Source organism: Lepus europaeus, chromosome 18 (assembly GCF_033115175.1).
Source record: "Lepus europaeus isolate LE1 chromosome 18, mLepTim1.pri, whole genome shotgun sequence".
NCBI lineage: Eukaryota > Metazoa > Chordata > Mammalia > Lagomorpha > Leporidae > Lepus > Lepus europaeus.
In genome coordinates this window covers 74,105,864-74,111,863 of record NC_084844.1, presented here as the reverse complement: position 1 = coordinate 74,111,863, position 6,000 = coordinate 74,105,864, and the positions used below count along the sequence as shown (strand labels likewise).

Genomic DNA, 6,000 nt, shown 5'->3' with positions numbered 1-6,000 from the left:
CCAGAAGTCGATGATCCGCAGTTGGCGGGGACTCACCTGGAGAGGCTTCTGCAGCTCATGGCGAACTCTGGAGGTCCCGAGAGCCCCGAGGAACACGGAAGCCACAGCGACCCCACCGGCCTCAGACCCCAAACCCGGCCTGCACTCCCGTCGCCTGGCAACAACCTCCCCACGCCCACTGTGCCAGCGAGCGTGCTGATTGGCTACGGCTTTTGTGACACCCCTCACGCCCATTGGCTTTGCAGCTGTCCAATCAGGGGCCCTGGTGGTGGTGGCAGACAACTTCATCATCTCGCGAGATCCCTGTGTCCTAGTCGCGTCCAGACTACAGCGGGAAGAGCGTCCCTGCGGTGGCTCGGCCTTCTCCTCTCTGAGAAGAGGAAGCCCCGGACCTCGGGAGCAGGAAGTGGTGAGTGTGTGGGGCCAGGTTTCCCAGAAGGGGCCGTGGGCGGATGGATCCTGTCAGAACCAGCTACAGAGGGACCTGGACTTCCCCCCAGTGAGCTCTTCCATCCGCGGACCCCACCGCTGAGGGCTGGGCCGGCTCCGGACACGGGCGACAGGCCCCGTCCCTCCACCAGCGGCCTCGGCTCGCTCCAGAGCCTCCTCTCCCTCTGTGTGCGCGCAGTCCGCCTCTCCCCAGGTCGTGTGGAGAGGACGGAGGGAGATCGGGGAGCGTGGACTGCGCTGTGGCCTTTTGTTGAAGTGAGGCCGGCTCCAGCCTTCAGGCCCTGTTTGCCTGTCTTACCAGTTAGCTAAACGTGGGCTGGAACGCGTGCAATGTACTGCACACTGCTTTCCATTAGGTTCTCTAGTTATAGTAAATTCTCATTCTTCTTAGAAATTATGTAACATTTCACTAAGAATCACCTTTATAATCAAGGAAGGCCAAACACCCATATGGGTGCTCCAATCCACTGCACCCACGTGGAAGACACGGAGGAAGCTCCTCATTCCTGGCTTCAGATCGGCATAGCTCCAGCTGTTGCGGTCATCTGGGGCGTGAACCAGCGGATGGAAGACCTCTCTGTCTGTATCTCTCTCTCTGTAACTCTTTCAAATAAGTAAAATAAATCTTAAAAAAAAAAAGAAAATATGTTGTTGATGCTAATTTGGCAACATTTCCCAAACACCAGAATTGTAAGCTCAAATTGCATGGTATTGAGCAAAAATAACCAAGGCGCTGAGGGCTCTAGGTATAGACTTATAAAACAAAATCTTGAAATCTGGTGCCTCTTTTTTTAGACAAAAGACTAGGGAAAAAATGATATCAGTTGTATATGGGGAAGATAAGTACTTTGAGGGGAACTAAATGATGGCTTCTGTGCTCCTATGGAAGGTGGGAGTGTCAGAAATATGGCATTGATCACATATTTCCCTTTCTAAAACATCTTCCCTACAGGTCCAGAAACTGCTCAGGTGTGGGTGTAGGTGGTTGAGCAACAGGCAGTCCTGCCTTCTTGATTCCCCATAAAGATACAGGTACAGTTCATTTTCATGTTTGCAGTGCTTAAGAGTTTCAGGGCATACAGTGCATGATCTTGATTTTGAATGTTTTCTGTGTTTCTGCTTAATGTCATGTGAAAAGTTTTTGAAGTTCCCTTTTTATTTGGTGTTAACATTTCAGCCACTTAAATCGGGTTTGCTGTTATTTCTACACGAAAGCTTCATTACCAAGTGTAATACATTCAGAACACTTTCCCCAGGCCTTTTGTTTCCTGCTAACATCTTGGGTCCTGTAAAATCTTTTGGGTTCTAGACTCTGGATGTGTAAATTCTGTTAGCTCTGAACTGTTCTTTGTGAAATGTCAATCATATCTGCTAGGTGCAATGCCAAGGAAATATTCTTAGAGTAGAAAAATGCTCTTCTCATTTGCTATTGTCCTTCTGGATGGGATGGAGGGTGGATGACTGGAGCTGCAGGAACCATTTTGTACCATGAGGGGATGTTATGGATAAGGCAACAAGGCAAATGAGCCCCTCTGGAATGAATATCTTTGAATCCTTAAATGTGAGAGAAGTGTTAAGCTACAGGTGGTTTTATTTTTTTAGACATTATTTATTTAAAAGGCAGAGTTACAGAGAAAGAAAAGTCAGAGAGAGGTATCCTCCATCTGCTGGTTCACTCCTCAAATAGCTGCAGCCACTAGGACTTAGGCTGAAACTGTGAGCTAGCAGCTTCATCCAGGCCTCCCACCTGGGTGCAGGGACCTGAGTACTTGGATTCCGCACTGCTTTCCCAGGTGTATTAGCAGGGAGCTCCAGCAGAAGTGGAGCAGCCAAGACTAGAACTGTCACCCTATGGGATGCCAGTCATAGGCTGTGGTTTAACCCACTATACCACAATGCTGGCCCCTAAGCTACACTTTTAAATATTTACTTTGTGTGCCACTCATAGCTGGAATAAACTATAATACACGTGAGTCATTTCATTTCTTTGATACTGACAATAACCCTCTAAACAAGCACTGTGATACTCTCCATGGGCAGGTGAGAAAGTGGAGCCATAGAATCTAAACACCTTTCTCAGGGCCACACAGCTGAGTGGGAAAACTGAGGTTCCTGCACCCCTTTTTAGGCACTACAGTACCTTCCTCAAATGGAAGATGAATCAAACAGAAGAAATCCTGGTGGCTTTGTCTTCAGTTAGGACACCTCGTACTAAGACAAAATTGTGAGTCCAACTCTTTAGTGGCCTATTAGGTGACCGTGGATAGTTTAGTTCAAAATCCTTCTCCCAGACATCTTGTAGAGAGTACGTGGTGTTTTCACTGGGATGTTTTTAGTTCAGGTCACTAAGAGCCCATCTCCAACCAGCTTGAACAATGAGGAGAGCCAGACACAGTGGTCCTGGGCTTGATAAATTCAATGGCTGAGTGACGTCAGTGAGAACACGGGTTCTTTTCACCTCTGCTCTGTGACTCACAGCACTACCATTATCTGAAGTTGATTCTCTTTGTGGCAAAAGGAATTAGGCTTGGAGCAAGCAATTGAGATTATCCACACTCTTATTTATGGGTAATAGAAAGAGAATGGAATTCCTTGTTTTTCTTTAAAAACTGAGGTGGGGGTGTGCTTGGCCCAGTGGTTAAGACGGCTCTTGAGAAACTTTCATCCCAAATTAAAGTGCCTGGTACAAGTCTTGGCACACTTGCAATTCCAACTTCCTGCTAATGTGCAACCTGGGAGGCACAGGTGATGGCTTATGTAGTTGGGTCCTTGCCAACCATGTGGGGAGACCAAATTGAGTTCTCTGATCCCACCCTCAGTGTGGCGCAGCCCTAAATATTTCAGGCCTTTGGAGAGTGAAATGGCAGATAGAAGGTCTCTTTCTGTGTCTCAAATAAATAAACATATAAATATGTAAATAAATAAATAATATCAAAGTAGAGGGTGTTATGGTACAGTGGGGTAAGCTGCCACTTGGAATGCCCACAGCCAATATTGGAGGACCTAAAATCAGGTCCCACCTCTGCTTCCAGTTGAGCTTCTTGCTAATGCACCTGGGAAGCAATGGTGATAACCTAAGTGTGTGAACTCCTGACACCCATGTCGGGGAACAGGACGGAGTTCCTAGCTTCAGCCTGGCCCAGCCCTGGCTTTGCAGACATTTGGGGAGTGAGCCAGTGATTGGAAGTGCTCTTTAATACATAAATCTTTTAAAACTCTAGGTAGGATTTTCTCACCAATCACCTCCTGTCCAACAGCAAAGTTTGGAGGTATCATCAGAGGTATCATCTGAAGTGGGACATTAATAGACAAATGACCATCAAGGCCAGGGGAGTGGGTGCAGACAGCACTGTAATGTTTTAAGAGGAATGCTCCCTCTGGACCAACTACTCAGAGATCTTTCCTGCAACCCTCCCTCCCTGCCCCAAGACACTGCTTTCAGAGCTGTCTGTGGCCACAGAGAAGAGGTGGTCTGGAGAGTGGTCACTGAGGAGAGAGGAAGGGTGGGGAACCCCAGGGTCCCCTTTCTCCTGGTCTGGAGCCCCTTCTCCTATGTCACAGCTCTGCAGCAGAGCATGCCTGTCACCTCCCTCAGCCTGTGACACAATCTATTAGCATTGCCCATGGTTACGTTAGACTTGGGGACCACAGTGTGGTGTCCACTATGTCAACTTGAACTTCTAGGTTGGGGCTGGCACTGTGGAGTCATGGATAAATTTGCTGCCTGCAGTGCCAGTTCTAGTCCTGGCTGTTCCACTTGCAATCCAGCTTTCTGCTATGACCTGCGAAAGCAGTAGAAGATGGTCCAAGTCCTTGGGCCCCTGGACCCATGTGGGAAGACCCAGAGGAAGCTTCTGACTCCTGGCTTCAGATTGGCACAGCTCCAGCCCTTGTGACCAATTGGGGAGTGAAAGAGCAGATGGAAGGCCTTTCCTTCTCCCTGTCTCCCTCTCCCTCTCCCTGCCTTTCCTTCTCTCTCTGTGTAACTCTTTCAAAGAAATAAATAAATCTTAAAAAAAACTAGTTTTTCCATGAAGGTGACACCTGCGTGTATCCCTCCCAGGCAGCAAAGTTGGGAAGAGCTTGTCAGCTAGAAAGACCAGGGAGGTGAGACCAGAGAGCTGCTAGCTGGTGAGAGCCTTATGACCTGACCTGTGTTTGGTGGGGGGGTGTAGCCTGTCCCCATTCCCTCCATCTGAGTGGGAACTGTTCCCCCAGCACAGTTCTAGAGGAAGTTGCTGTGTTTAGCTCCTGGCCCAATCACTGCTGTGTGGAAGGATTCACCAATTAAGCCTCTGCAGTGTGTATGGGAAGGGCTATGGGAAGGGTTTTGCTGTCCCCATTAAAATGCAGTAGTGGGGAAACTGTCCCCAGGCACTGCCAGGTGAGCTCCACACCTGCTCTGCCCTCTCTTCTAGAGATTCAGCCTCCCAAGATGCACCACTTCCATAGGCCCCTCCAACTCTTCCTTTCTGTGGGGAGAGGGTGGGTGGCAGAAGGCTGCAGGCTCTGCCTGTTGCTAAGGGGAAGTAATTGCAGAGGACCAAAAGGAACACCAGGGTTCTGTGCCTGTTCCTATTACTATGCTACTTAGGCAGTTTTCTTCTGGTTCCATTTGTGAACCATGTGTCTGTCATTTAGAGACTGGGAGTCTGTATCAGCTTCACAACACTTTGCCCAGGGCTCACTGGTTCAGGTGCTCTGCATTCTCCCACAGCCTCCATGCTGCCCCAGGGAGTCCTGCCCACATTATTTTGATAAGTACATCTCTAAAGCCATTTAAAGTAATTTGTGTTTAGAAATGAAATGAGGTCATCATTACTGGCTGACTAGATGGCTATTTAAATGACTAACTTTACCTTGACTTAATTACTGATCTCCCAGTTGGAAGTTAATACATAATTATTTTAAGTTTTTTTTTTTTTAAAGATTTATTTATTTTATTTGAAAGGCAGAGTTACAGAGAAGCAGAGAGAAAGAGAGAGGTCTTCCATCCACTAGCTCACTTCCTAAATGGTCACAATGGTCAGAGCTGGGCTGATCCAAAGCTAGGAGCCAAGAGCTTTTCCGAGGCCTCCCATTTGGGTGCAGGGGCCCATGGTCTTGGACCATCCTCTACTGCCTTCCTAGGCCTCAGCAGAGAGCTGGATTGGAAGCAGAGCAGCTGGGTCTCAAACCATTACCTACATGGGATGGTGGCACTGCTGGCCTTACTTACCCTCTATGTCACAGTACCAGTCCCAATATGTAATTTTTAAACCAACACTATGTATTAAACTCTAAAACACCGCTGCCTGTGTTCTACATAAAACTCCCTTAAGTGGCCTCTCCACACTACTACTTTACCATGGCATCCCTGATACCAGCATTTCTTGCACCTGAATTAGCATTTCTCCTGAATAAGTAACTGTGCACCTGTATTGCAAGAGGTCTTTTAAGTGCACAAGAATGTTTTTTAAAGATTTATTTATTTGAAAGTCACAGTTACAAAGAGATTTCCATTTGCTGATTCAGTCCCCAAATGGCCAAGCTGAAGCCAGGAGCTTCTTC

General features: G+C 47.8%; 1 protein-coding gene across 8 annotated transcripts in view; it reads left to right on the top strand.

Moving 5' to 3' along the window:
• The first annotated feature begins 310 nt into the window (after window positions 1-310).
• The window catches only part of LOC133777369 (zinc finger protein ZFP2-like), a 46,637-nt gene continuing 40,947 nt past the window's right edge, over window positions 311-6,000 (top strand). For 5 of the 8 annotated variants that reach the window (XR_009868540.1, XR_009868541.1, XM_062216917.1 and 2 more), the window contains exons 1-2: window positions 311-409; window positions 1,403-1,482. The gene's annotated coding sequence lies outside the window, so the exon portion shown is untranslated. Of the gene's footprint in view, window positions 410-883; window positions 1,030-1,402; window positions 1,483-6,000 lie in introns of all 8 variants that reach the window. The other 3 variants (XM_062216918.1, XR_009868542.1, XR_009868543.1) reach the window with 3 other exon arrangements.